Source organism: Sus scrofa, chromosome 2 (assembly GCF_000003025.6).
Source record: "Sus scrofa isolate TJ Tabasco breed Duroc chromosome 2, Sscrofa11.1, whole genome shotgun sequence".
Classification (NCBI taxonomy): Eukaryota; Metazoa; Chordata; class Mammalia; order Artiodactyla; family Suidae; genus Sus; species Sus scrofa.
Window position 1 is genome coordinate 109,516,042 of NC_010444.4, and position 26,597 is coordinate 109,542,638.

The following is a 26,597-nucleotide window of genomic DNA, read 5'->3' on the forward strand; positions in this document are numbered from 1 at the left end:
AGAAACCCAAGTCACATTAAACTGTGAGTACCAGGACTTGGTTCGCTGCAGAACCCTCTGCACCTGCTCCCGTCGGAAGCTGATGAAGACAGCACTGGCCCAAAGGGCTTGGGGAGTAAAACCTGTACTCTTGGGCATCTGAGCAGATTATTTCTAGTGTTTAGGATGTGCCTCCCAGGAAGTGTTGGGATGATGGTATTCCTGTTTTTTTTTTTTTTTAATTTTATTTATGAATCAGGTAGTATCTTCTGAATGAGGATCCTTTAGGATAGACCCTCTTTGGAGCTGTATGCTGGCTTGATAATGACCTGGCTTCCTGGCCAGTTTAATGCTGCTTTTCGTATCTACCCATAGGAGATTTATGTTTGTTGCTGGCTGATTTTCCTGACTGCTTTCCCACTTTCTCATTGACCAGTGTGACTAAATGTTTTTCCTCCTGTTTCTGTAGATAGCCCATTAGGGTTCTCTGTGTGATTTAATTAAATAAGGTGCTCCCTGGAATTCAGAGACAAAGTCAGAGAGTACTTTCTGAAATTGAAACAATTAGGAATACATATAAAATATGTTAAATTAAGTGGAAAGATCTCAAGATTGTGGTTTCTATAACTTTCCTTTTTAGAGAAATCCACTTATTGTCTCATCCCCCTCAGAGTTCATACTAAGAGTGAAGATAGGAATAAATCTTCCACTCGTGACCTAAAGACCTCCTCCTTGCATGCTCAGGATATTGTTTTGGCACATCCAACCCACTCTAGCCAACACTTTCCATAAATTCTTTTCAAAATTTGGCAAATAACCCACAGTCTTCCTCATTACATCGGGCCTCTCAACTTTTACTACAAAACTCTAAGGCTATTTGCTTGATGAAGCCAGCCTCATTGCAATGTGATTTTCATAGTGAAAGCATCTCCATTCCACCTCAGCAGTAACCCACACCTAAGGTCACACAGTAGAGCTAGCTAGTCAGCTAGCTCTTTTAGATGTGAATGTCCTTTGTACCACTCTGACACAGCTTCCAATTTCTTATGTTAACTGTATTCCATGTATTATAAGAGGTAGAAGAGACACTGACTATGTTGAGTAGATAAATGGAAAATATAAACAAGATCCAAATGGAACTTCTAGAATTATGAAAACCACAATATCTGAGAAAGAAAAATCACTGAAAGAATTAATAGATTAAGTATTACAGAGGCTAATATTGATAAATTTGAAGCGATAAAAAGCTCCAAAATTAAAAAAGGGAGAAAAAAACTAAAAACAAAAATGTGTACACCTGTGAAACAACTCTTCAAGTGGCTCATTATATGTTTAACTGGAATTCTTAAAAGAGAGTGAAAAATAGAAAATTTATTTATAGAAATTATCACCAAAAAAGTTCCTAATACAATGAAAATCATTAACTCACAAATTATTTTTTTCTTTCAGATTCTTTTCCCAAATATATTATCAGAGAATATTGGGTAGAGTTCTTTGTGCTATACCACAGGTTCCCATTGGCCAGTTATTCCATGTACCTCAGTGTGCATATGCCAGTCCCAACCCCCATTCCATCTGTCCCCTTTGTAACTCACAAATTCCAAGAGCAAAGTAGACCCCAGACATATACATGTGCATTTTAACTTTGCATATTTGTGGCTATCATTATGGGAGACATATCTCCTAGATTATCTCCTATTTACATAACCAACAATCTATAGACATCCTCAGCTGGATGTCATATATATACTTTGCAGTAAACATGGCTAATGGTTCACTTATTTGTTTGTGAATCAGGATTTACTGAGGCACTATATTCCAGACAATGCAATAGGGATCAGAATTACACAATTGAAAATGAATTGCCCTTTAGAAGTCTACATAAGATTATATACATATATATGTATGTATATATAGTACTGTCAATTTTATCTACACATATATATATATATTTAAAACATAGTACTGTCAATTTTATCTACACATATATATATTTAAAACACATTGTGTTAAGTTCCATAACGGTGATGACTAAAAGAGGTAGAAGTACCACAGATGAAAATGCAACTGAATTTAACGGGGAATGTCAGCTAAAACGTACTGTCATTTCAATTAAATGCTGAAGTTGCAACTTAATGACCGTAATTAAGAGGTCATTTGTGACATAGCCGCAGCACCTTCTGGTGGGTAGGCTGCTTGAGACCCCAGCGCGAGCCCGGAGGCTTGGACACCAGGCGGCGCTGTTCTCCGCCCGGAAATCCGCCTGCTCCCGCCGGAGGCCCAGCTGCAGCGGCTGAGCCACGCTTCTCCAGAGGAGTAGACTGGGTGCGGGACGCCGAAAGGTGACGGGAGACGCACGAAGGCTGCCTGAGGGACATCTTGGGTTGGTGTTTTGGGGACAAAACCGAAGGGCCAAAGCCGAGTCAAAGGAGTCGGCTTGGGGATATGCAGGCAGGGAGCTGAGGAGATGGGGCCCGCAGCGTCAGAGGCTTGTGAGAGGACCTTTAGAGGGCGGTGGTCTTAGGCTGAGGGCGGTGTTCTTAGGCCGAGGGGCCTTCCTAGCCGGTGTGAGGCAGGGAAGCCCGGAGAGTATGGAAATGAAGGCAGGAGTCTTTTGTCTTGAGAAACGCTGGCCAGTGGCTGGGAAAAGTCCAGAGTCCAGTCCAGAGGATTTGGGCCAGCTGGTGGGAGAAAAGATGTGTTAAAAAAGAAATAAAAAATTGTTGTTTGTGATTTTGATAAAATGTTTTCATTAAAATAGTAGAAATAGAAGTCAAATTACAGGGGGATGAATAGAGACTACAGGTATAAAGAAAGAGGAATAGGAGATAGTCACCAGATCAGACTGATAGTAATGGGGATGATAATGATCCACCATCTGCACCCTCCCGGAAAAGGGAAAAGTTTAATTTTGCATAAGCATCTTGCAAGGAAAGTGGTGGTGCTCACCATTATCTGAATTCCTTTCTTTTAACTTACAGCGCTATTGTCCTGCATTCCCCATTACCTTGCCTTTGTTGGGGCTATATTACTGGGTTCTGATCTGCAAAATTTGAGCAGAAATTATGAGCAGCACTGCCAGATATGGCCTCTAAAATCTCATGAAATCTTCCATGTCCTTTTCTTCCCTATTCTCTCATGTAGTTGCAGACATCCGGAAGAGGACTTGGGAAAACAGTGGAGCACAGGATGGAAAAACGCCTTGTTTCTTAACCACCATGTGGAAACAACTACTGACACTTAATGGTACAGTGACATGATTATCTTTTAATTTCTAAGCCTGTGGATACTTGATTAGCAATGTTGCAGTACTTTTGAAAACCAGAATTTCTAAACTCTTTGAAGGATTTTTAGTAATTCCTTAATATGTTTTGTTGTAATGTTCAAGTATATTCTTTTATTTATTTGTAACTTTGTGTCAGCAGTTCTGACGTTTCCCAGAGTTGATAGTGGTGTTGATACCAGTGGGATGGGTATAAGGACAGGCAAGCCAGCCCCCATGGACCTTCTGCCAGGAGTCTCTCCTCTCTGCTGGGCCATAGCCAATGTTGCCCTGGCTGTTGCTTCTCCAGATCTGTATCAGGTCCTGGCTGTGGTTTTCTCTCAGAGTCCCAGGAGCCCTGGACTGCCCCACACATGCTAGTTATTGCATGTATATCTTCTTTTCTTGTAGGTCCACTCCATTATTTCATAGGACTTCATTTAAGAACATGAGTCTTAAGATAAAATTATTACAATTTTTTTTTTTTTTTGCTTTTCAGGGCCGTACCTGCAACACATAGAAGTTCCCAGTCTAGGGGTCTAATCAGAGCTACAGCTGCAGCTACACCACAGCAACAGCAATGCCAGATCCAAGCTATGTCTGCGACCTACACTGCAGCTCATGGCAACGCTGGATCCTTAACCCACTGAGCGAGGCAAGGGATCGAACCTGAAACCTCATGGTTCCAAGTTGGATTTGTTTCCACTGCGCCATGATGGGAACTCCAAATTATTACAGATTTCAAGAAGGCAAACCAAAGAGTATTACACCAAAGGTAAAGCGTCCCTTTTGAGAATGGGATCCTGTGCAACTGTGCAATGGTGTGACCATGGAGCAGTTGTAATCTCAGAAGTGGTTTAAGTTTAGGTGCCCTTAGATCCAGAGGTTTATAATGTCATGGTCTTGTTTTACTTTCCTGCGATTTTCTCTGTGTTTTCACTCTGTCTTCCTTCATGCATTGCTTCCATCCTTTGACTGTCTTACATGAAAGCAAATAGCTACAGGAGTTCCATGTCTTTTACCATATAATACATACTCTATAGCAAAAAAATTCTTACCAGTTAGTCAGGCGTGGCTTACATAGTCATATTCCTAGGTGATAGGCTACTTGATTTGCTGCCTAGCTCATGTGTGTGGCTCACCACTATAGTAAGGTTTTCTAGAACCATATGGCTCCTAGTATGGAAACTGAGGACTATTAGAAACCCAGGAATTTCAACTATGGAAGGAATCACAACCGTCCACTATAAAATATTTCTTGAATTAATTACTGAACTGACAGATGGGCTTCATCCTGGGAGAGGATTTGTAAATATGCCTCTTGTTTCTAAAATCTTAACTGAAATTGTAACTGATACCATATGAACTGTTGTCTAGATGATTATAATATAGCAATTGTTAAGAAAATACTGTGATTAGAAAAATCCTTTACTGCCTACTTAGGGATGTTGAAAAAGAAGCACTTGGTACCAAAAATGTTATCAATATCTTTCTAGCAGTGCTGAAAGAAGACATCTGAAAGCTTCCAGTGACACATATTGATTATAGTCTAGGTATATGTGTCTCTGAAGATATAAAGAATAAAATACTAAGCTGATGGAACTATCTTTCAAGCAATAGCAAAATTTCTTATTATTTTTTGATTAATGGGCAGCTTCTCTTATATAATTTGGTTTTTATGATGAACCTACATACCAGGAGGAAGTGTTGTGTACAAATGCATGTAGATATTAAATTTAAGTTTAGCTTTAATATATCTTTTTAAAGTTTTCTTATGTGTTACACTTCCCAAGAAATTTAATATTCAGGAATTGAAAAACCTAAAAAAAGAACAAAATTAAAACAAAGAAACAGCCAACAAATTATCTTGATGATCTCAGCTTGTATAGCTGAGGATTTGACCCTCAGTAACTCCATACATTTGTTTATCCATTAATTAACTATAATTAATTAATATTGAATTAGTAGTTACTCTAATGTTCTTTCTTTTGTGCTGAGATGCAGAGATAAACCTAATCTGATGGAGTAAACCTTCAATCATCAACCTCAAATATCTTCTGTTTTTTAATGATCTTGACAAAATTTGGCCCTTTTCCCTGATTCCCATGCTTCACAACCAAATTGAAAATAGGCTATTGTCTAAGTTTAGCTATGATTATATATACTCACTGATTACATCCAAGAAATGATACTGAAAGGGTTACTGAGTCCAGAGTACCACTTGCTTCACAACAGGCTTATCAGACGAGAGTCAAGGTGTCAGAACAAGGAATAATTACGTCATTTAGAAAGCCAGCAGATCCAGAAGATGTTGAACTACTGTCCCACCATCTATCTTGCTTGATTTGGATGCTAGTTTCTCTTTTTATTTTTATTTTTCATTTTTAAGAGTTTTATTGATGTATAAAGTTGATTTACAGTGTTATGTTTTTTTTCTGCCAGATAACAAAGTGATTCAGTTATACATATATAGACATCCATTCTTTTTCAGATTCTTTTCCCATCACAGAACATTGGATAGAGTTCCTTGTGCTATAAAGCAGGTCCCTGTGGGCCAGGTGTTCCATGTACCACAGTGTGCATATGCCAGCGCCAAACCCCAAGTCCATCTTTCCCCCTACCTGTCTCCTTTAGTAACCATAAGTTTGTTTTTAAAGACTTTGAGTCTGTTTTTGTTCTGCAGGTAAGTTCATTTGTATCCTGTTTTTAGATTCCATATATATAAGTGATATCATATGATTATTTGTCTTTCACTGTCTGACTAACTTCACTTAGTTTGATAATCTCTGGGTCCATCCATGTTGTTGCAAATGGCATTATTTCATTCTTCTTTATGGCTGAGTAATAATCCATTGTATAAATGTACCACATCTTCTTTATCCATTCCACTGTCAATGAACATTTAGGTTGCTTCCATGTCTTGACAATTGTAAACAGTGTGGCAGTGAACATTGTGGTGCCTTGTGGTACATGTATTTTTTTTGAATTATGGTTTTCTTAGGATAGAGTTTCTTTTATAGAGCATGCTGGGGGAGGTAGGTAAAAAGACAATAAGTTGTTGCAGATATTTCCTGGATCCAGCTAGCCTCTGGAGGGGATGTGTTAATTTCTTCCTTCCTCCAGTTATTCATAAGTGGGCCTGGTCAAGATGTTTTCTGTGAGCTTAAATGAAGGTGTTTTAGCTGAATGCTAAGCGAGGCAAGATTCCAGGTGATAAGCCATTATGTACAGTATAAACTGTAGGCAGTATCCCTTTAGTGATTAGCTTTTATTGAAAGCAATGAAATACAAAGTTTAAAGTAAAAGGAACAGATCCAGTATGGAGTTAGATTGTTCTTCCCTCTTACAAAAGTACATAATTTAAAAATTATATAAAATTCTGCACTAACTCTATATTTATCTAGAACTTTTAATTAGGAAAAAAACAGCCTGGAATTAAGAAAAATTTATGTATTTTATTTATTAAATTTTGCAATGTATGATTTGATTAATTTCAAGGAATTTATTTGTTGGCTATGAAAGCCACTGAATTTCAGTTTGGTGGGGGCGAAGTTATTCTTATAAAACAAAGATTAAAGGAGGCTAAATGTCTTCTCAGATCTTTCTTGATATATGTATTCAATTTGCAAGACAAGCAATTACTGTGTTTGAATCTGGCAGCTAGCCACTATTTTTAATTGAAATGATATTTTGCAAACTAAAGAGCAAGAAGGAAGTGGTATTGATGTGTTAACAGGAGTAAGCTAGCTATAAGAATTGGCAGTTACATATTTTAATATGTAAGAAAATTTTCCAAATTAGCAGTGTCACACTGAGTTCATCTGTTTTTTGGTTAAACTTGAAGAATTTGAGGGCACTTGTAAAGATACTTTTTAAAAGAGACAAATGCATCATAACAGTAATATCACAGGAGTGCAGGGACTTGGTTTAAACAGAGGCAAGAACTCTTGCTTAACCAAGTTAAGCAGGCTTTCAGAGTTAGGTTGAACTGGATGATCCTATCTTGGACACCTTATAGGTGGGCGACCTTGACAAAATGCCTTAAATACTATGAAGCTTTCATTCTCTCATCCTAAAACCTTGATATTAATTTTACATTGTAGATTTTTTGAATATATGTGAGGATTAAATGAAATAATGTCTAGAAAACACTTATCACTGTGTCTGGAATGTCATTAAATGGTACATGTTATTTTTGTGTTGGCTTATCGGAGAGCATGTTTATAGAAATGTGTAGAAAACTGATAACTTACATAAAGAAGTTTTATATTCTACTGAAGTTATCTATTAATATATATCCATATTAAAATCTAGTAATATATTTTCCTCAATTTGTTTCATGTAGATTCTCCTACTGTTCAGTTTTGTTTTGAATTTATTTAGAATGAATTCAAATTTAGTATTAAATCCTGCCAAGCCTGTGAAACTTACCCTAACTTCAGAAATTTAACTAAAGGTTGTATTTCTTTCTGCCAAAACAATGCCTATACAAAAAAAAAAAAAGATTGCTTATTGATTACATAGTCAAAGTAACCAAAATCATTTAATTATTGACTTGTTAAGACATTTGTTTCCCCAACAAATAGTTATTCTATGAATACTATAAGCCAAGAATACTGTTGGGCACTGGTGGTTATCTATTAAGTGAAATGGTTTTCAGTCCTGGCCCCACTTAGAGTCATATGGGAATGTTTATAAAATTCCAGTGCCTGGGCTCTGTACCCTGGGATTCTGATTAAATTGATTTGTGTGAAGCTCAGATGTTTCTAAAACCTCCACATGGCAATTCCAATATGTAGCTGTGCTTGAGAGCCATTTATTTATTTATTAGAATATCTTTATTTTTCATATTAATTTTTTATTAAAGTATAGTTGATTTACAATGTGTCAATTTCTGATACATTTATTATCCTTATCCTGTTAATCGTTCTTGAGTTTGCAGTAGCTCTAATCCAAGCCTACATAGTCACACTTTACAGCAAAGTGATCAGTCACACATTGTTTTTCTCATATTATCCTCCATCATAGTCTGTCATAAGAGATTGGATATAGTAGGACCTCATTTCCTATCCATTCTAAATGTAATTGTTTGCCTCTACTAACTGCTAACTTCCAATTCATGGCACTCCCTCTCCCTCCACATTGGCAACCACAAGCCTGTTCTTCATGTCTGTGAGTCTGTTTCTCTTTGGTAGATAGGCTCATTTGTGCCACATTTTAGACTTCACATATAAGTGATATCATATGGTATTTGTCTATTTTTCTGACTTACTTAGTATGAGAATCTCTAGTTGCATCCATGTTGCTGCAAATGGCATTATTTTGTTCTTTTTTATGGATGAGTAGTATTCTATTGTATCTATGTACCACATCTTCATAATCCATTCATCTTTTGATAAACATTTAAGTTCCTTTCATGTCTTGGCTATTGTGAATAGTGCTTCAATGAACATAGGGGTGTATGTATCTTTGAATTTTAGTTTTGTCCAGATATGTCTAGGAGTAGGATTGCTGGATCATACGATAGTTCTATATTCAGTTTTCTGAGGAACCTCCATACTGTTTTCCATATGGTCGTACCAGTTTACATTCCCAACAGTGTAGGAGGGTTCCCTTTTCTCCATACCCTCTCCAGCATTGTTATTTATAGACTTATTAATGTTGGACGTTCTGACCAGTGTGAGGTGGCACCTGATTGTAGTTTTGATTTGCATTTGAGAGCCGTATATTTAAAGTAGTGGTTCTTAATTTTGTGAACAACTATAATATTCACTTGGGAGCTTTATTTTAATTTATTATTAACTCAATTAATATAAGTACTTATTGAGATATATAAACATGAAACTGCACTAATCTTGAATGAATTTTGTGTATATATTTTTGCATACTAAGTTGAATCATTATTTTTTCTCTAGTCCAGAATGTTCCTTGTGATTCTTCTTTTTTAAAAATTAAAGTATAGTTGATTTATGATATTCTGTTTGTTTTAGGTGTATAACATATGATTCAGTATTTCTATAAAGTATACTCCATTTAAATTTATTACAAAATAATGGATGTATTTTCCCATGCTGTACAATATATCTTGTTTATTTTATATATAGTAATTTGGACTTCTTAATCCCCTACTCCATCTTGCCCCTTCCTCTTTTCCTCTTGTTATTGGTAGCCACTAATTTGTTCTTTTTTGGTTTTTGTTTTTTGTTTTTCTTTTTAGGGCCGCACCCATGGCATATGAAGGTTCCCAGGCTGGGGGTCCAATTGGAGCTACAGCTGCTGGCCTGTGCCACAGCCACAGCAACACCAGATCCGAGCCATGTCTGTGATCTACACTACAGCTCATGGAAATGCTGGATCTTTTAACCCACTGAGTGAGGCCAGGGATCGAACCCGCAACCTCATTGTTCCTGGTTGGATTCATTTCCACTGTGCCACAACGGGAACTCCCACTAATTTGTTATTTATATCTGTGAGTCTGTTTCTGTTTTGTTATATACATTCATTTAATTTTTTTGATTCCACATATAAGTGACAACATAGAGTATTTGTCTTTCTCTGTCTGACTTATTTCACTGAGCATATCTGACATATTTCACTAACCATAATACCCTTTAGGTATTATGCTTAGTGAAATAGTATTAATATTGCAACCCCTGTTGTTGCAAATGGCAGATTTTCTTTTTCATGGTTGAGTAATATTCCATTATATATATCTGTCTCCCATATTCTTTATCCATTCATCTTTTGATGGACTATTAGCTTTCTTCCATATCTTGTCTATTTTAGATCATGCTGCAGTCAACATTGGCATGCATATACCTTTTCGAATAAGTGTTTTCAAGAGTGGAATTGCTGGATCATGTGGTAGTTCCATTTTTGGTTTTTTAAAGAACTTCTACAGTGTTTAATATTGTGGTTGCACCAATTGATAGTCCCACAAACAGTATACTGGGGGTACCCTTTTCTCTACATCCTCACCAAAATTTGTTATTTGCAGTTTTTTTTTTTTTTTTTTTTTTTGTCTGCATCTGCAGCTTATGAAGTTCCCAGGCCAGGGATTGCATCTGAGCTGCAATTGCAATTCATGCCACAGTTATGGCAACAGTGGATCCTTTACCCACTGTGCCAGGCTGGGGATTGAACCTGTTGCTCTGCATCAACTCAAGCTGCTACACCACAGCAAGAACTCCAGTTTTTTTTTTTGTTTTTTTTGTCTATGCCCATGGCATGTTGAAGTTCCCAGATCAGGGACCGAACAAACCCAAACCATAGCAGTGACAAGGCTGAATCCTTAACCACTAGGCCACCAAGAAACTGTAGATTTTTTTGATAACCATTTTGACAGGTGTGAGTTGATGTCACACTGTGGTTTTGATTTGCATTTCTCTGATGATTAGTGATATTGAGGATATTTTCATGTCTTTTGGCCATCCGTATATCTTCTGTGGAAAATTGTCTATTCAGATCTTTTGCTTATTTTTTTAATCAGGTTGTTTGTTTTGATATTGAGTCGTATGACCTGTTCATATAGTTTGAATGTTAACCCATTATTATGAGTCATTTGTAAATATTTTCCCATCCAGTAGGTTGTCTTCATTTTCTCAGTAGTTTTGTTCTTTTTTTTTTTAATTTAGGGCTGTACCTGTGGCATATGTAGATTCCCAAGCTAGAGTTGAATCAGAGCTACAGCTGCCAGGCTATGCCACAGAAACAGCAATGCCAGATTTGAGCTGAATTGGCGACCTACACCACAGCGTGTGGCAATGCTGGATCCTTAACCCACCAAGAGGGGCCAGGGAGTAAACCCGCAACTTCATGGATACTAGTCAGGTTCATTACCATTGAGCCACAACAGGAGCTCCTCAGTAGTCTTTGCTGTGCAAAAAGCTTTTAAGTTTAAATAGTTCCATTGTTTATTTTCACTTCTGTTTCTTTTACCTTGAGAAACAGATCCAAAAAAATATTACTCTGACTTATGTCAAAGAGTGTTCTATGCCTGTGTCTCTTCTAGGAGGTTTATGATTTCAGGTCTTACATTTAGGTCTTTAATCCATTTTAAGTTTATTTAGTATATAGTATGAAGAAATGTTCTAATCTCATTGTTTTACATGTAGCTTTCCTATTTCCCAGTGCCACTTACTGAAGAAACTGCCCTTTCTCCATCATATATTCTTGCCTTCTTTAATGTAGATTAATTTACCATAGAGGCGTAAGTTCATTTCTGGGCTCTCTGTTCCATTGGTCTTATGTGTCTGTATATGTGCCAGTACTGTGCTGTTTTGATTAATGTGATGTTATTGTATAGTCTGAAGTCAGGGAGCATGATACTTCCAGCTTTATTTTTTCCCCCTCAAGATCACTTTGGCTGACACACCAGTGTCATATGCTACCACTTATGTGTGGACTCTTAAAAAAAGGATACAATTAACATCTTTGCAGAACAAATACTAACTCACAGACTTTGAAAAACTTAAGGTTTCCAAAGGAGACAGATTTAGGGGAGGAGAGATGAGCTGGGGGTTTGGGATGGAAATGCTGTAAAATTGGGTTGTGATGATCGCTGTGCAGCTATAAATGTAATAAAACTCACTGAGTTAAAAAAAAGATCACTTTGATAATTTGGGATCTTTTGTGGTTCCATATGAATTTTAGAATCATTTGTTCTTATTCTGTGAAAAAATGTTATGTGTATCTTGATAGCAATTGCATTAAATCTGTATGTAGCTTTAGTAGTATGGACATTTTAACAATATTAATTTTTCCAATCCATTAACATGGGATATCTTTCCATTTTTTATATCATTTTCAGTTATTTATCAGTGTTTTATAGTTTTCACAAATAGGTCTTTTACCTCCTTGGTTAAGTTTATTCCTAGGTATTTTATTTTTTTGATGCTACATTTTAAATGATATTGTTTTCTTGATTTTTCTTTCTGATAGTTCATTACCAGTGTATAGAAAGGCCACAGATTTCTGTATATTAATCTTGTATCCTGCAGCTCTACTGAATTTATTTATTCTAATTTTTTTGATAGAGACTTTAGGATTTTCTGTATTAATCATGGTATTTGCAAATAGTGAGTTTTACTTCTTCCCTTCCAATTTGGATAACTTTTATTTCTTTTTCTTGCCTAATTGTTGTATCTAAGACTTACTTCCAAAACTATGTTTAATAGAAGTGGTGAGAGTCAGCCTCCTTGTCTTACTCCTGATTTTAGAGGAAAGGCTTTTAGATTTCCACTGTTGAGTATGATGTTAGTTGCTGGTTTGCCATAAATGGCCTTTATTATGTTGAGATATATGGATGTTGGTTTTACCAAATGCTTTTCTTCGTATATTGAGATGATCATGTTATTTTCATCCTTCTTTTGTTAATGTGGTGTATCATACTGATTGATATGCAGGTATTGAATCATTGCTGTATCCCTAGAATAAATTCCACTTGATCATAGTTTATGATCCTTTTTATGTATACTTGAGTTTGGATTGCTAATATTTTATTGAAGATTTTTGCACCCTGTGAGTCTTCAAATCAATAATCAACTCCTCCCAAGCAATTACTATTATTAATATTTTTCATCAACAGGTAGTTTTTCCTATTCTTAAAATTAATATGTATAGGAGTTCCCTTGTACCTCAGAAGGTTATGGTTTTGGCTTTGTCACTGCTGTGGCTCTGTTCACTCTTTTTTTTTTTTTTTTTTTTTTTGTCTTTTTTGTTGTTGTTGTTGTTGTTGTTGTTGTTGTTGCTATTTCTTGGGCCGCTCCCGCGGCATATGGAGGTTCCCAGGCTAGGGGTCGAATCGGAGCTATAGCCACCGGCCTACGCCAGAGCCACAGCAGCGTGGGATCCGAGCCGCGTCTGCAACCTACACCCAGCTCACGGCAACACCGGATCGTTAACCCACTGAGCAAGGGCAGGGACCGAACCCGCAACCTCATGGTTCCTAGTCGGATTCGTTAACCACTGCGCCACGACGGGAACTCCTCTGTTCACTCTTACAGTGTAGTTTCAATCCCTGGGCCAGGAACTTCAATATGCCATGGGTGCAGCCAAAAAGAAAAAATAATTAATATATATTGACTTGTATAGTAAATTCTATTTTGTGTTAAATTTCTTTTCGTCTCAGTATTTGTAAAATCCATGCTTTGGTGTGTACTCTTTTTCTTCTCATTTTCTGTGTATTTGATTCTATAAGTACAGTAAAATTTGTAAGTTATTCTCCTCTTGTTGGAACTTTGGATTTTTTTCATGGTATTCATGCACTTATATAACCCGCTTTAGTGAAGCGTGAACTGAACCTAGTAATTTGCTTATAATCGATAGTATATGGTATGTGACACAGATGATGTGATGGCACGTCTGTGATTAGGTTAAAAGACTGATACTTTTTTTTCTTTTTGGCATTCTATCTTTAATGCCTTGTTTTACGTACTTTGATGAAGGAAGCTGCCACTTGATAAGAGTCTGGGGTAGCCTCTGGCTAATAGTCAATAAGGAACTGAAAAAAACCACATCATGAGTTTAGAAACAGATTACTCAAGAGTCGAGCCTTCACATGATACCAGAATGAGGATTAGCACCTTGATTATTCCTTATAAGAGTCCTGGAAACAGAGGACCCAGTTTAGCTGCACCCAGGTTTTGAATACACAGAAACTGTGCAATAATATATATGTGTTGTTTTAAGCCTGTGAGCGTGTAATTTGTTTTGCAGGAGTAGATAACTTGTTGAGTTCAGTATATTGTTTTGTAACTGTTAAACTGGTTAATGATGTTTCCAAATCCTTACTGAAACAGTAAAAAACTGAATTAAATACATGAAATTATGAAACCTTTGGATATCAGACAAACCTGTACAGTGTTATTTGAGAGATGGGAAACTAATGAAGTGAACTTGTGATTGCCCAGTTTACTGCCTTAAAACAATTTTCAGGTTACAGTGCTGGGTCAGGGCAGGGTGGGGAACTTATGTGGAGTTCAGCAGACTCCTTTATTTGAGGAAACAGAGTGTGCGTTCTGGAAAGAACAAGACAGCTAAAATCCTCAGAGCAGAGTATCTAGGCAGAGAAAGGAACAGAGAAAGACAGCTCTGGCATTTGCAGTGTTTGAGTATTCAGTGGATGCATCAACAAGTGCATGTGCTAAAACTACACTAAGTCAGGGAAAGGACCACCTGAAAACAACAGAGGAAATAATATTCAGAGCTTACATGGGGCCAAGAGGAGTGCCTGTTTCTAAGTCCGACTCTGATCATCGTAATTCATAGGGCACTGAAGAATATGAAGAAAAGTCTTGTCTCTTAACACTAATTAGCCTTAGACTGAAAACTGCTGTGGTCCCACTTAACAGATTTTCCAGTAATTTAAGTGTGCCTTAAAATAAAGCCTGAGAATCTTTATAGACATTGTATTTATATATATGTATGGAGAGAGGAAGCAAGAGAAACAGGTAAATGGTGTATATATCTTAGCCAAAATCCAATGAGATAAAAATTCACAACATCTATCATTTAATGAAAAAAAATTTACATGCAAAAAGGAAACAGGAATATGTGATTATGAAGAGAAAAAAAAATCAGTGCAAAATTACCCCAAACTAACACAGGTGTTAGAAATAGCTTACAAGGACTAAAGCAGTTATAACTCTATTCCATATGTTCAAAAAGATACAGGAAAGATTGGACATTTTATGTAGCTACACAAGGTTAAAAAATACATGAGTGAAAAATACTGGATTGGTTTAATGGTATTTTAGATATGGAAGAAAAAAAAGTTAGTAAACTTGAAGACATAGTAATAGAGACTGTCCAAAATGAATTTCAGTTGGAAAAAGGAACAAAAAATAGAAAGAACTAAGCATAAGACACCTGTGGGACTACAAATTGCCTAATATATGTGTATTGGAGAGAACAAAACCCAAAACATTCTTCATCATTATTTTATCTCCAATATTGATCACAGTGTCTGGCATGTGATAAGGTTCAACAAATATGTCTTAAGTGAATGAATTAACATTTAAAGAGAATCAGAAATTGTGAACTTTACATTTTATTAATTTACTGACTCAAAGTAATTGAAAATACTTTTATTAGGCAAGTAAAAGAAAACCAAAATCCATTTTGTAGAAAATATTAAATATTTTACACATGCATACCCATTTATACACCTACATGTATATTATGGCTTAAACACACTTTTAGATCAGTATTTTGAATTGCTATTAATTAAATCTAGAAGTTTTATACCCAAACACACACACACTATGTTTCTACATGTCAAACAGTCAAAAAAGAGAGAAAAAATATACAGAGAAGAAAAGGATTTCACATTGGGACAGCAGATATAGACACACCACAAACATGCAGACACCCACACTAGTAATATGAAACAAATTTATTGTATAAATACAATAATAATAGGAAACTTGAAGACCTGTATGAAATAGATCTCACCTCATGTTCTTGTGAGCTCTTGACTTAAATAGTCATAGTAGTCCCTATCCTATAGCAGTCCTGTTCAGTTTTATTCAAGAGTCTGTACAATGAGCACTTCTCTTTAATATATAAACCCTTTAGGAGATATTAAAGGGATTCCCCAGAGTTTCCTTATATAAACTCAAAAAAGATCTATATTATTTATCAAATTCTTCTAATCTGAGGTTACTGCTAATTGAAATGTTAGGGGGAAGGAGCTAGATTTAAAAAGTCTCTAATAGTTTCAAACAGGTGGAGCAGTAACTTCCCAGGTTAAGTATGGGCTGCCCATGGTGATTTTCTTCTGAAAGAGTATAGTATGGGAGGGAAGAGAAGGATGACTTTACAGTGGAGAAACCTGACAGAATTTGACTAACCAGATGATCAAGGTTAACATCAACAGTGTTAATTCATGTTGAGGGAAGGTACCCTTATAATGATATGGTACAGTGGCACTTTAGCTCTGTGTTCATCTTCACCCAAACATACCACCCTAGTCTAATCATAAGAAGAAACATCAGATTGATCCAAATTGGTAGATCATCTCTGTAGTTACTGACCAGTTGCTCTTCAAAGTTGTCAACGTCATTAAAAAGAAGGGAAAGTTTGAGAAAGTGTCACAGCCTAGAGCTACCTAATGAAACATGAGGACTAAGTGTACTGTGATGCCCTGAATGGGATTCTGGAAAAGAAAAGAATATTAGCTGAAAACTAAGGAAATCTGAATAAAATATGAGTTTTATTTGATAATATTTAATAATCATGGTTCACTAAATGTCAAAAATGTACTATACTAATGTGAAATATTAACAGAAACTAGAAGTAGGGTATGTGGGAGCTATCTGTAATATCTTTGTAACTTTTCTGTAAATCTATTCTCTTCTGAAAGAGTAAGTTTATCAAAAATGTCAAGTAGGAAATGTGGCTAATATACTGTATAAGAAAGGAATAAATAAAATACATGACAGTGAATAAGAGCAAATTTTATATGAATAAAATCCAGGAAACTTGAGATTCCATAAATTTGTCTTTTGAGATTTTAAGCTTTCATTATATTGTTTACCTAAAATTTGATTTGCAAGCACAGTTTATTCACTTGCTACAGTCTGAGTACTTCCCAATAATTAAGGGCTTTATGTCTACAGAATAGGTAGAAATTTTGTACCGACTTTACCATTTTTTTAGGCATTAATCCTACTGAAAACCTATTTCAAACACTGGTGACTATATTTGATATTCAAAAGTAAATAAGGTAAGTATATGCCCTGACTTGAAGAATTTCACAATAAAGTGAGAGATTGATACATAAGCAGTTAAATAAAGAGCAGTGTGATATGTGCTATGAAAGAACAAGGGAGGGAGTCCTAAGCGTTCTGGGCTTCCCAACACAAAATCTTAAGCCCTGATGGTCCTTGGTCCTTGTTCCTTAAGGTGTGAAGTCACTATTACTCAAAACCATACTGTTTTTCAAAGCTGCTGATGTTTTCACATCCATCCTTATGCTATATATATGTGTGTGTATGTGTGTATATATATATATATTTTTTTTGCTTAATAGATCATAGAATATTAATGTTGACACTATAAAAGAGAAATTCAAGTTTATTACACCTTCCTAACTCATTCATGAGAAGCATATGGAGTAGTCTGGCAAAGGGCATCCACTCTATGTTTGAGCACTTTTAGGGGTGGAAAGCTCAATATATTGCAGGGTAACCTAGTCCATTGTTTTAAAAATCCAATTATTCAAAATTTTCTTTAACAGTAACTCTTAATTTTGCTTCTAGTCATTTTTCATTTATTATAGATCGGCCTTTGTTTTTTCCAACCTTCAAATAGAGGACATTAATAAAAACACATATGTAATTTAAAAGTTTAATTACTTTGCAGGTACACCTGGCAGAATCAATTTTTAAACATCAATGAAAACATATGTTATGTAGTTTTAATAAGTATCACAAATTTAATAGCTATCATCTTAGTGGCATATCATTAAATGTCATTTCCTTATGGAAAGTATGTTTCACTTAATGGTACTAGTTCAAAAAAATTTTTAAGACTATCTCCAATTCATTTTTAAAAAGTAATTTTGATGAATAAAAAAGGTGCTTTTAAATGGCACCATAAAAAGTAATCTAATAGAACTAGGTTAAATCAAATGAAGTAGTTAAAAAATTTGTCTTTATCTTATCTGAAAAACTCATTAAAGAAAATTTGTAGGTTTTAAGCATGTCATTAGGAACCATCATCATTAGGAACATGGTATGGAGAGGTGCTTTAGAGTGCATATTTATTTAGCTATCAAGAACTGTAGAATAAAAAATACTTAGGTGACTTAAGGAAAAATATGTTTATCTTGGTTGTTGCATTTATTACAGGAAGAATAAAACCAAAAATCTATGTTTGCTGTTGTGATTACATAAGTATTAAATAGAACATTAATGAAATATTAATAGAAAGGGTGAAAACTATCTATACATTCCTTCATGTAATGTTTGAAGTTAGTGTTTATAATGTCTGCAATAGTATACAATTTTAGTACCCCACAATGAGTGTAAAATTCTCTGCATTTAAAAGAATATCACATACCTTCTGCAAGATTAGAAAGTAAATTGTACTTATTCTCACTTTTTTTTGAATTTTTTAAATTACTCAATAAATTTTATTACATTTATAGTTATACAACAATCTTCACAACCCAATTATATAGCATTTTTATCCCAAACCCCCAGTGCATTCCCCTACCTCCCAGCCTGTCTCATTTGGAAACCATAAATTTTTCAGAGTCTGTGAGTCAGCATCTGTTCTGCAGAGAAGTTCATTGTGTTCTTTTTTTAGATTCCAAATGTAAGTGATAGCATTTGACATTGGTGTCTCAATGTCTGACTTCACTTACCATGATAATTTCTAGATCCATCCATGTTGCTGCTAATATTGTTATTTCTTTCCTTTGAATGGCTGAGTAATACTCCACTGTGCATGTGTACCACATCTTCTTTATCCACTTCTCTGTTGATGGACATTTAGGTTGTTTCCATGTCTTGGCTATTGAAAATAGTGCTGCAATGAACATTAGAGTACATGTATCTTTTTGATTCATGGTTTCCTCTGGATTTATGCGCAGGAGTGGGATTGCTGGATCAAATAGTAATTCTATTTTTAGTCTTCTAAGGAATATCCATACTGTTTTCCACAGTGGCTGCACCAATTTACATTCCCACCAACAGTGTAATAGGATTACTTTTTCTCTACACCCTATCCAGCCTTTATCATTTGTAGACTTTGTGACGATGGCCGTTCTCGCCAGTGTAAGGTGGTATCTCATAGTGGTTTTGATTTGCATTTTTCTAATTATGAGTGATGTTGAACATCTTTTCATGTGTTTTTTGGCCATCTTTATGTCTTCTTTGGAGAATTGTCTGTTTAGATCTTCTGCCTATTTTTCGATGGGGTTGTTTGTGTTTTTGGTATTGAGCTGAAGGAGGTGTTTGTGAATGTTGGAAATTAATCCCTTGTCAGTCGATTCATTTGCAAAGATTTTCTCCCATTCTGTGGGTTGTCTTTTTGTGTTGTTTAGGTTTTCCTTTGCTGTGCAGAAAATTTTAAGTTTAATTAAGTCCCACTTGTTTATTTTTGTTCTTATTATCATTACTCTAGGAGGTGGATCTGAGAAAATGTTGTTGTTTATGTCAGAGAGTGTTTGGCCTATGTTTTCCTCTAAGAGTTTTATAGTGTCTGGTCTTATATTTTGGTCTTTAATCTATTTTGAGTTTATTTTTCTGTATGGTGTTAGGGAGTGTTCTAATTTCATTCTTTTCCATGTGGCTGTTCAGTTTTCCCAGCACCACTTATTGAATAAGCTATCCTTTCTCCATTGTATATTCTTGCCTCCTTTGTCATAGATTAGTTGGCTGCAGGTGTGTGGGTTTAATTCTGGGCTTTCTATCCTGTTCCACTGATCTAATTTCTGTCTTTGTGGTACTTGTTCTTAATTTGATGTGTTTGTTCCCAATTTTGACTTGTCAGCACTCTGTATTCCCTCATGTGTTCTACTCCCTTGATTTATATAGAATTGAAGAATGTCAAAAGTAAACAATAAAGTGGTTCTAATTCTACTTATATAATATATGTAATATAATATATATGATATATCTATAAAATGTGTATTATATATCCTCTTGGTTCTATTTCTCTGGAGAACCCTGACTTCTATAAATATATATACACTATGATGATCTGTCAGTCTATATCTGTTTATCTCCTGGAGACTCCTAGCTAAGCTTCAATAGTGAATTATATTAATGATTTTAGATCGAAGTTTTACAGCTGTACATGTTTAGGTAAGGTGTCATGGAGTAGGCTTTATATATTCAAGTCTTTAAGTTTGAAATAAACAAAACAAAAAATCTTAAAGAAAAAAATGAAAAGGGATATTACAGAAATCATTTGTATAAGGATGTCATGAATTTTTAAGTGGACAGAAAATTACATTAATTTTAGTTAAAATAAGAATATGTAATTTACTTTAAGCAATTAATTTTGCTTACAAAATTAGAATTAGGGATTTGATTTTTCTAGTAAGACAAAAGATGAAATGATATTTTCTTTTAGATTGTTTCCTAAACAGTATTGTATTCTTTTAGTACAAAAAGCTAATCATATTCTATTTATCATCAGGAAAAATATGTGAAACAATCTGGAAAACATTGTCATAATGTTATTTTAATTTTGATTAGTTTTAGCAAAAAGTCAAGAACACTTAAAAATTCAAGGTCTATGGAAAGTGTAGGAACCATGGTCCCGGAGGCCAGCTCTGGTGGCCAGGGAGTATGCATCCCAATCGGAGATGGACAGCGTAGGTGAAAGAACCGAGACAGCCTCTTTATCCCTTCTTTCAGGGTGCTGGACTGCTCAAACTTTATTGGCATAAGTGGTTAATTATATAGACAGTTTTTCACTACAGATTACATCACAGTGTTAAAAGTACATTGGTTAACTATTAGACTTTGTTTTTTGATCTCATGGTGTAGTAGCAATACGTCATGTTTTAAAATCTTTAGTCTAACTAGATTTAGTGAGTACAATTCAAGGACAAACAGACACAGCATATCATGTGGGAAAGAGGAAACCCAGCATAAACCATCTCATGGCCATCTAATTCCCACAAGCTGAAGAAGTTACAAACACAAAAAATCCTATCTTTAGACTAGTGTCTATCTTTAAAGTGTCCTTGGCAGAGAAACAGTGTGAGAAAATACAAATCAACTTAGCTAGCTACTGTTAAAAGTTTCTAAAGTCAAGGACAAAACTCACAGCTGGGTTTCTTTTGATCAAGAATAATATATGTCTAACTTCTATAGACCTCATTAAAATCCTAACTCTAAAGTTTACTGTATAACTAGTTAGTAGATAAACACTATGTTTAATTAAGTTGGATTTAAATAGGGGAAAGTCCCTTAGAATGAAGTTCTTATTATGTAATTTTGTTAAGTCACAAATCACCACAGGAAAATAAGAATGGGAAATGAGAATAATAAGCAAATAATCAGGAAAGACTGAGAAAAACTGAATAACAAATAAAACAGCAGGAAAGACTAGGTCACCCAAGAAACAATCCATGTTCTCCAGTGCAAACATAGAAATTGTTTTCCCAGGAAAGCCCCAATTCTTCCCCATAAACATCAAAATGAGAGCTGTATAACCTGAGGCCTGCCTCGGCTTGTACCATACAGGCAGGCTTTCATTCTGACCAGAATCCCACCTTTGGCATGCACCGTTCAGGTGAGCTCCCTTCCTTGGTTAGGAACCTGCCTTCAGGTTTTTCTGCCATCAGGCAAGGTTCTTTTTTTGAGTCCTTGCATCTCCTCGGCTCCCCACACCATGGCATAAGTTGCCATGAAGTGTACGAACCTCAAGCTCACCTTGAGGTGTAGGAACCTTAAGCTCACCAGGACTTTCCTCCCTGTCCATTTCTTATTTCTACGTGTCTATTCTCAACTTTACTTTGTGAACAGTTTCCTCCAAATTATTAGCCATTCCCAGCTTAGTAATTTTCTCAGAAAAGACACTGTCTCTTCCCCAATCACTTTAAATCAACCCTGAATTCTGATTAGTGTCATCTTCTCCCATACCAATCCTGTGTTCAGGAGAAATGTGCTGATTCCTATTGGTCATCCTTGCCTCAAAGTGTGTACCCTGAAACTAGGGAATTGTGGAATAGGTTTATAATCAGGAATAGAAGGGTGAAGAAACATATCAGGTGGCCAAAAAACAACAGATAATGCATTCCATTATGTTTAACAGAAGATTTACTGTAGTGTGTATAAATATGGATTACTAAGTATACTTCTGTGTAAACATTTTAACAGATACAAAATAGAGCTTGGATTTGAAAGCTGTGTTGTGGTGTGGGATATTTATTGCACAGAAATCAGAGTAGAGGTCCTAGATTCTGGATTAGTTCCTTCATACTCATAGGCTTTGGATAAGTCACCTACATTCTGAGTCTTATTTGTTTTTAATTTCTAAAATGAGAATTTTACAGATATGAACACTGAATTTTCTTCTTAAAAATGCCTTGGAAATGATATGTATGGTTCAGAGAAGACAAAATGGTAAAGGAGAGAGGTTTATAGACCTAAACCTTTATGTCTGTCTGTCTGTCTCTGTCTGTCTATCTATCTGAAATAATCATGGTTATGGCATTTAAATGATTGCCGTCTTCTCAGCAATTCAGTGTAATTCTTCACTTTAGGTGGCATAGAGGCTATTGAACATATGTATGTGAGAATCAAAGCCTAAAGACAAATTATATGTTAAATTTCCTTGGTTAACAAATAATTTTACCTCTTGGGACTGAAGCTAGAGTCATACAGTTTTACTCTGCTGAATTTTGCTACTATGTTCAGTTTTGAATAAAATCTTGATTTTCCTAAGACTCTTTGTCTTTTTTCAGGGCTGCACCCATGGCATATGGAGGTTGTCAGGCTAGAGGTTGAATCGGAGCTGTAGCTGCCAGTCTATGCCAGAGCCACAGCAACTCCAGATCTGAGGCGCCTCTGTGACCTACATCACAGCTCACAGCAACGCCGGATCCTTAACCTGGTGAGCGAGGCCAGGGATCAAACCTGAAACCTCATGGTTCCTAGTCGGATTTGTTAACCACTGAGCCACGACTGGAACTCTTCCCTAAGACTCTTTGAAGAATTTCTCTGAACCATACAAAATACCCTTGATCAATAAAGTAGCATTAACCTGACTGGCCCTGAAATATGCAACTCTCCTTTTCCACATTTGTTAAGCATGTAGAAGTCATCCATGTTAGTGAGCTTTACCCTTCCTTTGTTTCTAGTATTGATTTGTGTATATGGTAGAAAGGAGGAAAAGTTGTGTTTGCTATGCTCTTCAATTCCTTTTCCAAATACTTTATCAAATAGCCACATGTCAACTTCCTGTCTGCCTGAATAACAGCTGTGACTAGACAATTTACCTGAATGCTCACAGCTTATACAGATATCTAGAAATGCATAGGAATATTCTAAGGATTAAAATGTAATATTATGGTATATGATGGACAAGAGTTTAGGGTCAAATATCTCCCACCTTCCAAAACTTCCATGTATGTCTCAAATATCCAATAAGGAGAAGAGATGTAAAGGGTAGATGAGCTCGTCAATAATCATCACTGAGTGAATCTTCTATGTAAGAAAACAAGTACAATCCTATTAGTGTCATTTGTGGTATTTTCAAGTGATAACTCAGGACCATTTTTCTTTTTCTTTTTTTATCCCGTGAGACAATAACAATGATATTTTCCTCAAACAAACAAACAAAAATCTACAGCTAGATTCACCTGCACTTAGGTGAATACACACCAACATAACAGTTTCTCAGTTTGATATTTATTTCACATGCACAAATAATTTAATGAAAAAAGCTGTACTTTAATCAATATCTAAACTATAGATATATAAGATCTTTATAGTTATTGTCATTCTCCAGGAAGTACAACAGGAAAATATGATAAAAGAAAAACTAGCATTGGATTCATAGGCACATGGTTTTAAACCATGTTTCTAGATCTTTCTTGCAACATGCTCTTTGTGTATGAAACGTATCTACCTTTATGAATGTATACTTTTTAATCTGTTATAAATACAGCATAACAACATGGTAGTATTGTGTTATGAATGTAATATACTACCTAGGGTGTTAACTTCTTTCCCTTTCTAGTTCTCTCATAGAGGACTCAACTATCTTTTGCTGAATTGTTCTTAAATATTTTATTAATTATTATTTTAAATTTAGAGAAAATGTTAACAATATTTATATGAAGTCTTTATATTGAGGGGTATTATTTTATTACTTGCCATGCATCAGTGAAATTACTTGCTTGAAGGGGTGCTATAAATTCTGATAAATTTAAGCACATATTTTTATAATCAAGAACTCATGGGGTGAAAATGTCCTTATTAAAATTACCTCAGACTATACATCTGAAACCAAGTCTCAGTAGAATTGAATGTCTGATGGAAAACAGGAGGTAATTGGTGAGTGGTATTTCAGTTCTTTCTATATTTTATTATCATGATAAAAGAACATTTCTTAGTTCCTTACACTTCATTTTGTCTGAAATTAGCATGCTCACTCATGCCTCAAAAATTCTCTTTGTCGTCCTTTGGGATAAAAGAGGTAGAATTATGTGATATGTGTAAACAGGGATTAATCTAATCTTAGGCAAATCCACACTTTGCAGTGTGAGTGAGGTTTGCAGAAGATTATAAATACAATGAAGTTGGATACAGTTTGACATCTTGTTTTTTCAGCCTCACACTTTTTAAAAGCTTTTAAAGATCACTTATTAATTTTTGGTATGCAAAATCACATGAGAAAAAAATAAAAATCAATTGAACCACAAGTCAGGTTTACTTTGGTTTGAATGATGAAAGTGTCTTTTACCTTTTGGAATAGGAATTAGGTTTTATGTGATTCTAAAAGCCATGTCTGTCTTTTTTGCAAAAGGACATTTTTTTTTTTTTTTGCCTAGAGACACATGTTGAAACAGTGCTCATAACTTGGGACATTTATTCCTTTTGATTCCTAACCTTGTTCATCACTGGACTGAGCAGCATTTATTTGGAGGCAGCCTATGAACTCCAAAGTACATAAGTTTAATGGCTGGAGTGTGTGTGGAGAGACTGGCAGTGAGGAGCCGGGCATACATCATGTGGCTAGAAGTGATATAATAGGAAGTCACAAGCCATCATACTCATCCTAGGTTTAAGCCTTAGCTGTTTATGTGGTTGAAAAAATAGTTTGGGAAGATTGGACTTTATCCAAAATCAATTTACAACTCTCAGTTTTTTTAAAGCCTTCGCAGAGAGAGAGACATGAATTTGACACCTCTATTAGAGCTACACTTCTGGAAATATTAGAAATCGACATATCAGTTTAATAAAGAGTAAAAAATCCAATCAATGCAACATCAGGGTTTGAGATGGAATAGAGTAAGATGGGGATTTTCTTTCAGAAGGCTAATAGTAAGACAGTATTAACTCGTGGGATGTTGATAGGTATTAGAAACTGGATTACATAAAAGAATGGAAGATATAATTAAAACAGTGGAGATCACATCTGTTTTTAGTATCTCTAGGCTGAAAGGATAGAAACACTTGAAGTTGTCAAAAGTCTTGACTAGTCAAGGCATAGAGAAAAGGACTGTGGGCTATAAAGGGTTATAGCTTCCATAGAAGCAGGACATCAAAAAGAGCAGCAATATTAATGTGTGCTATAAAAGGATTCACTTGTCTCTGACTATGAGCATGAGCTGTATGTGGTTAAAAGTGAAACTATCCTGTCACAGCTGGAACCGTTAGAATGGTCTTGGGTGGGATTTAGAATGGGGAAAAAAAATCTAAATTTGAATCTCCAGCCTGTCTCAAATTATAGAAAGTCTTTAGAAGCTTGCCTCCAGTAGAAAATTATACAAACTAGAAAAGAAAACATGAGTTTGACTACAAGTGTGTTAAAAAAAGATAACAATCAGTATTTAGGTTTTCTTTTAAAGGATAAAATTGAATGGTTCTTATTTTAATGATCCTGAAAGAGTCTAAAACTCTAAATAGGAGAATATGGTTTGTGAATTTTTTCTTTTTTTTTTTTGGAAAATAACATTTTCATGTGTATGCCTTTAAAAAAAGAAATGTAAGAAAGATATTTAGGACATAACTTGAGTGTAGTTAAAAACTTTGTCTTGATCCTGAAAAACTCACCTTGGTTTTAGTAAAGGGATTCTTCATATGGTTTATTAAAAATTTTCTGTTAATTGGAGTTCCTGTCATGGCTCAGTGGTTAATGAATCTGACTAGGAACCATGAGATTGCGGGTTCGATCCCCGGCCTTGCTCGGTGGGTTAAGGATCCAGTGTTGCTGTGGCTGTGGTATAGGCTGGCGGCTACAGCTCCGATTCAACCCCTAGCCTAGGAATCTCCATGTGCCACGGGAGCGGCTCAAGAAATGGCAAAAAGACAAAAAAAGGCAAAAAAAAAAAAAAAAACTACATATATCATTCTTTTGATCTATTAAAAACTAACACCATACCTACCTGGCTATTTTGGCTACACTCTAAAAGGATTTTTCCTTTTATTTTAATGCTTTCCTAAATTTTGGACATTTATTCCCCTGATTTCATTACTTTCGCAGGCAGGTGCTGTGCTCAGTTTTTAGCTATTCAGCCTTGTTCAGGAGCAAGGAAAAAAAAATGTGTAATGGCTGAAATACAGACCATGTACCTACTGTCAAATAAAATTAACAGAATAATCACTCCTGCTTATGAATCCCAGTTGTAACTTCCCCCTTGGTGTGTGCAGAGCGTACACAGCAC

General features: G+C 35.4%; 1 long non-coding RNA gene across 2 annotated transcripts in view; it reads left to right on the forward strand.

Annotated features, from left to right (window-relative positions):
• Positions 2,233 to 26,597, forward strand: part of LOC110259432 — a 267,309-nt gene continuing 242,944 nt past the window's right edge. For both annotated transcript variants that reach the window (XR_002341840.1, XR_002341841.1), the window contains exons 1-2: positions 2,233 to 2,362; positions 3,124 to 3,225. This is a non-coding gene — a long non-coding RNA (uncharacterized LOC110259432). The remainder of the gene's footprint in view (positions 2,363 to 3,123; positions 3,226 to 26,597) is intronic.